General features: G+C 43.3%; 9 non-coding genes across 9 annotated transcripts; all 9 read right to left on the bottom strand.

Moving 5' to 3' along the window:
• Window positions 1–138: 138 nt before the first annotated feature.
• LOC129115023 (5S ribosomal RNA) lies at window positions 139–257 on the bottom strand. Its single transcript, XR_008532797.1, has one exon. It is a non-coding gene; the product is annotated as a 5S ribosomal RNA (ribosomal RNA).
• A 380-nt stretch (window positions 258–637) lies between these two features.
• On the bottom strand, window positions 638–756 carry LOC129115022 (5S ribosomal RNA). Its single transcript, XR_008532796.1, has one exon. It is a non-coding gene; the product is annotated as a 5S ribosomal RNA (ribosomal RNA).
• A 380-nt stretch (window positions 757–1,136) lies between these two features.
• On the bottom strand, window positions 1,137–1,255 carry LOC129115021 (5S ribosomal RNA). The gene has a single exon (XR_008532795.1). It is a non-coding gene; the product is annotated as a 5S ribosomal RNA (ribosomal RNA).
• Window positions 1,256–1,635: 380 nt separating this feature from the next.
• Window positions 1,636–1,754, bottom strand: LOC129115024 (5S ribosomal RNA). Its single transcript, XR_008532798.1, has one exon. It is a non-coding gene; the product is annotated as a 5S ribosomal RNA (ribosomal RNA).
• Window positions 1,755–2,134: 380 nt separating this feature from the next.
• LOC129115028 (5S ribosomal RNA) lies at window positions 2,135–2,253 on the bottom strand. The gene has a single exon (XR_008532802.1). It is a non-coding gene; the product is annotated as a 5S ribosomal RNA (ribosomal RNA).
• A 380-nt stretch (window positions 2,254–2,633) lies between these two features.
• Window positions 2,634–2,752, bottom strand: LOC129115027 (5S ribosomal RNA). Its single transcript, XR_008532801.1, has one exon. It is a non-coding gene; the product is annotated as a 5S ribosomal RNA (ribosomal RNA).
• A 380-nt stretch (window positions 2,753–3,132) lies between these two features.
• Window positions 3,133–3,251, bottom strand: LOC129115026 (5S ribosomal RNA). Its single transcript, XR_008532800.1, has one exon. It is a non-coding gene; the product is annotated as a 5S ribosomal RNA (ribosomal RNA).
• A 381-nt stretch (window positions 3,252–3,632) lies between these two features.
• LOC129115025 (5S ribosomal RNA) lies at window positions 3,633–3,751 on the bottom strand. Its single transcript, XR_008532799.1, has one exon. It is a non-coding gene; the product is annotated as a 5S ribosomal RNA (ribosomal RNA).
• A 379-nt stretch (window positions 3,752–4,130) lies between these two features.
• LOC129115020 (5S ribosomal RNA) lies at window positions 4,131–4,249 on the bottom strand. The gene has a single exon (XR_008532794.1). It is a non-coding gene; the product is annotated as a 5S ribosomal RNA (ribosomal RNA).
• Between the last annotated feature and the right edge of the window lie 261 nt (window positions 4,250–4,510).

The raw sequence follows: 4,510 nt of genomic DNA, 5'->3' as shown, positions 1-4,510 counted from the left end.
TGATGAAAGCCATCATTTAACTGGATTTGTGTCATTTCTATACCGGCAAGTCATGATCTAGCTATTTCCTTCCCACCCTGTCGGTGTCCACTGAAAAAGCAGCAGCGCCCTCTGCTTTTTGTAAAGAGGAGTGAAAAAAGCTTACAGCACCTGGTATTCCCAGGCGGTCTCCCATCCAAGTACTGACCAGGCCCGACCCTGCTTAGCTTCCGAGATCAGACGAGATCGGGCGTGTTCAGGGTGGTATGGCCGTAAGCAAATATTGTGCCTACCAAAGGGCCTTTTAAAGATACTATATCACCACGCTTTGCTCTTTCGTCTATACAGGGAGCGCCTGCAGATTTCCAGACACACTCACAGCTTTTAAATGTCAAATCAGAATGTACAAAGTGGCTATAAGGATCACAAATGTAGTGCAGTAAAAAGATTAATATTTACTGTTGAAATGTAGAATACGTTAGCATAAAATTGAAAAGAAAATGATCGATGAGCTTAGGAATGATGAAAGCCATCATTTAACTGGATTTGTGTCATTTCTATACCGGCAAGTCATGATCTAGCTATTTCCTTCCCACCCTGTCGGTGTCCACTGAAAAAGCAGCAGCGCCCTCTGCTTTTTGTAAAGAGGAGTGAAAAAAGCTTACAGCACCTGGTATTCCCAGGCGGTCTCCCATCCAAGTACTGACCAGGCCCGACCCTGCTTAGCTTCCGAGATCAGACGAGATCGGGCGTGTTCAGGGTGGTATGGCCGTAAGCAAATATTGTGCCTACCAAAGGGCCTTTTAAAGATACTATATCACCACGCTTTGCTCTTTCGTCTATACAGGGAGCGCCTGCAGATTTCCAGACACACTCACAGCTTTTAAATGTCAAATCAGAATGTACAAAGTGGCTATAAGGATCACAAATGTAGTGCAGTAAAAAGATTAATATTTACTGTTGAAATGTAGAATACGTTAGCATAAAATTGAAAAGAAAATGATCGATGAGCTTAGGAATGATGAAAGCCATCATTTAACTGGATTTGTGTCATTTCTATACCGGCAAGTCATGATCTAGCTATTTCCTTCCCACCCTGTCGGTGTCCACTGAAAAAGCAGCAGCGCCCTCTGCTTTTTGTAAAGAGGAGTGAAAAAAGCTTACAGCACCTGGTATTCCCAGGCGGTCTCCCATCCAAGTACTGACCAGGCCCGACCCTGCTTAGCTTCCGAGATCAGACGAGATCGGGCGTGTTCAGGGTGGTATGGCCGTAAGCAAATATTGTGCCTACCAAAGGGCCTTTTAAAGATACTATATCACCACGCTTTGCTCTTTCGTCTATACAGGGAGCGCCTGCAGATTTCCAGACACACTCACAGCTTTTAAATGTCAAATCAGAATGTACAAAGTGGCTATAAGGATCACAAATGTAGTGCAGTAAAAAGATTAATATTTACTGTTGAAATGTAGAATACGTTAGCATAAAATTGAAAAGAAAATGATCGATGAGCTTAGGAATGATGAAAGCCATCATTTAACTGGATTTGTGTCATTTCTATACCGGCAAGTCATGATCTAGCTATTTCCTTCCCACCCTGTCGGTGTCCACTGAAAAAGCAGCAGCGCCCTCTGCTTTTTGTAAAGAGGAGTGAAAAAAGCTTACAGCACCTGGTATTCCCAGGCGGTCTCCCATCCAAGTACTGACCAGGCCCGACCCTGCTTAGCTTCCGAGATCAGGCGAGATCGGGCGTGTTCAGGGTGGTATGGCCGTAAGCAAATATTGTGCCTACCAAAGGGCCTTTTAAAGATACTATATCACCACGCTTTGCTCTTTCGTCTATACAGGGAGCGCCTGCAGATTGCCAGACACACTCACAGCTTTTAAATGTCAAATCAGAATGTACAAAGTGGCTATAAGGATCACAAATGTAGTGCAGTAAAAAGATTAATATTTACTGTTGAAATGTAGAATACGTTAGCATAAAATTGAAAAGAAAATGATCGATGAGCTTAGGAATGATGAAAGCCATCATTTAACTGGATTTGTGTCATTTCTATACCGGCAAGTCATGATCTAGCTATTTCCTTCCCACCCTGTCGGTGTCCACTGAAAAAGCAGCAGCGCCCTCTGCTTTTTGTAAAGAGGAGTGAAAAAAGCTTACAGCACCTGGTATTCCCAGGCGGTCTCCCATCCAAGTACTGACCAGGCCCGACCCTGCTTAGCTTCCGAGATCAGACGAGATCGGGCGTGTTCAGGGTGGTATGGCCGTAAGCAAATATTGTGCCTACCAAAGGGCCTTTTAAAGATACTATATCACCACGCTTTGCTCTTTCGTCTATACAGGGAGCGCCTGCAGATTGCCAGACACACTCACAGCTTTTAAATGTCAAATCAGAATGTACAAAGTGGCTATAAGGATCACAAATGTAGTGCAGTAAAAAGATTAATATTTACTGTTGAAATGTAGAATACGTTAGCATAAAATTGAAAAGAAAATGATCGATGAGCTTAGGAATGATGAAAGCCATCATTTAACTGGATTTGTGTCATTTCTATACCGGCAAGTCATGATCTAGCTATTTCCTTCCCACCCTGTCGGTGTCCACTGAAAAAGCAGCAGCGCCCTCTGCTTTTTGTAAAGAGGAGTGAAAAAAGCTTACAGCACCTGGTATTCCCAGGCGGTCTCCCATCCAAGTACTGACCAGGCCCGACCCTGCTTAGCTTCCGAGATCAGACGAGATCGGGCGTGTTCAGGGTGGTATGGCCGTAAGCAAATATTGTGCCTACCAAAGGGCCTTTTAAAGATACTATATCACCACGCTTTGCTCTTTCGTCTATACAGGGAGCGCCTGCAGATTTCCAGACACACTCACAGCTTTTAAATGTCAAATCAGAATGTACAAAGTGGCTATAAGGATCACAAATGTAGTGCAGTAAAAAGATTAATATTTACTGTTGAAATGTAGAATACGTTAGCATAAAATTGAAAAGAAAATGATCGATGAGCTTAGGAATGATGAAAGCCATCATTTAACTGGATTTGTGTCATTTCTATACCGGCAAGTCATGATCTAGCTATTTCCTTCCCACCCTGTCGGTGTCCACTGAAAAAGCAGCAGCGCCCTCTGCTTTTTGTAAAGAGGAGTGAAAAAAGCTTACAGCACCTGGTATTCCCAGGCGGTCTCCCATCCAAGTACTGACCAGGCCCGACCCTGCTTAGCTTCCGAGATCAGACGAGATCGGGCGTGTTCAGGGTGGTATGGCCGTAAGCAAATATTGTGCCTACCAAAGGGCCTTTTAAAGATACTATATCACCACGCTTTGCTCTTTCGTCTATACAGGGAGCGCCTGCAGATTGCCAGACACACTCACAGCTTTTAAATGTCAAATCAGAATGTACAAAGTGGCTATAAGGATCACAAATGTAGTGCAGTAAAAAGATTAATATTTACTGTTGAAATGTAGAATACGTTAGCATAAAATTGAAAAGAAAATGATCGATGAGCTTAGGAATGATGAAAGCCATCATTTAACTGGATTTGTGTCATTTCTATACCGGCAAGTCATGATCTAGCTATTTCCTTCCCACCCTGTCGGTGTCCACTGAAAAAGCAGCAGCGCCCTCTGCTTTTTGTAAAGAGGAGTGAAAAAAAGCTTACAGCACCTGGTATTCCCAGGCGGTCTCCCATCCAAGTACTGACCAGGCCCGACCCTGCTTAGCTTCCGAGATCAGACGAGATCGGGCGTGTTCAGGGTGGTATGGCCGTAAGCAAATATTGTGCCTACCAAAGGGCCTTTTAAAGATACTATATCACCACGCTTTGCTCTTTCGTCTATACAGGGAGCGCCTGCAGATTTCCAGACACACTCACAGCTTTTAAATGTCAAATCAGAATGTACAAAGTGGCTATAAGGATCACAAATGTAGTGCAGTAAAAAGATTAATATTTACTGTTGAAATGTAGAATACGTTAGCATAAAATTGAAAAGAAAATGATCGATGAGCTTAGGAATGATGAAAGCCATCATTTAACTGGATTTGTGTCATTTCTATACCGGCAAGTCATGATCTAGCTATTTCCTTCCCACCCTGTCGGTGTCCACTGAAAAAGCAGCAGCGCCCTCTGCTTTTGTAAAGAGGAGTGAAAAAAGCTTACAGCACCTGGTATTCCCAGGCGGTCTCCCATCCAAGTACTGACCAGGCCCGACCCTGCTTAGCTTCCGAGATCAGACGAGATCGGGCGTGTTCAGGGTGGTATGGCCGTAAGCAAATATTGTGCCTACCAAAGGTCCTTTTAAAGATACTATATCACCACGCTTTGCTCTTTCGTCTATACAGGGAGCGCCTGCAGATTGCCAGACACACTCACAGCTTTTAAATGTCAAATCAGAATGTACAAAGTGGCTATAAGGATCACAAATGTAGTGCAGTAAAAAGATTAATATTTACTGTTGAAATGTAGAATACGTTAGCATAAAATTGAAAAGAAAATGATCGATGAGCTTAGGAATGATGAAAGCCATCATTTA

This window comes from Anoplopoma fimbria, unplaced genomic scaffold (assembly GCF_027596085.1).
Source record: "Anoplopoma fimbria isolate UVic2021 breed Golden Eagle Sablefish unplaced genomic scaffold, Afim_UVic_2022 Un_contig_6728_pilon_pilon, whole genome shotgun sequence".
Lineage (NCBI taxonomy): Eukaryota > Metazoa > Chordata > Actinopteri > Perciformes > Anoplopomatidae > Anoplopoma > Anoplopoma fimbria.
Note: the sequence above shows the minus strand (reverse complement) of the source record. Positions and strands in the feature narration are given on the sequence as shown.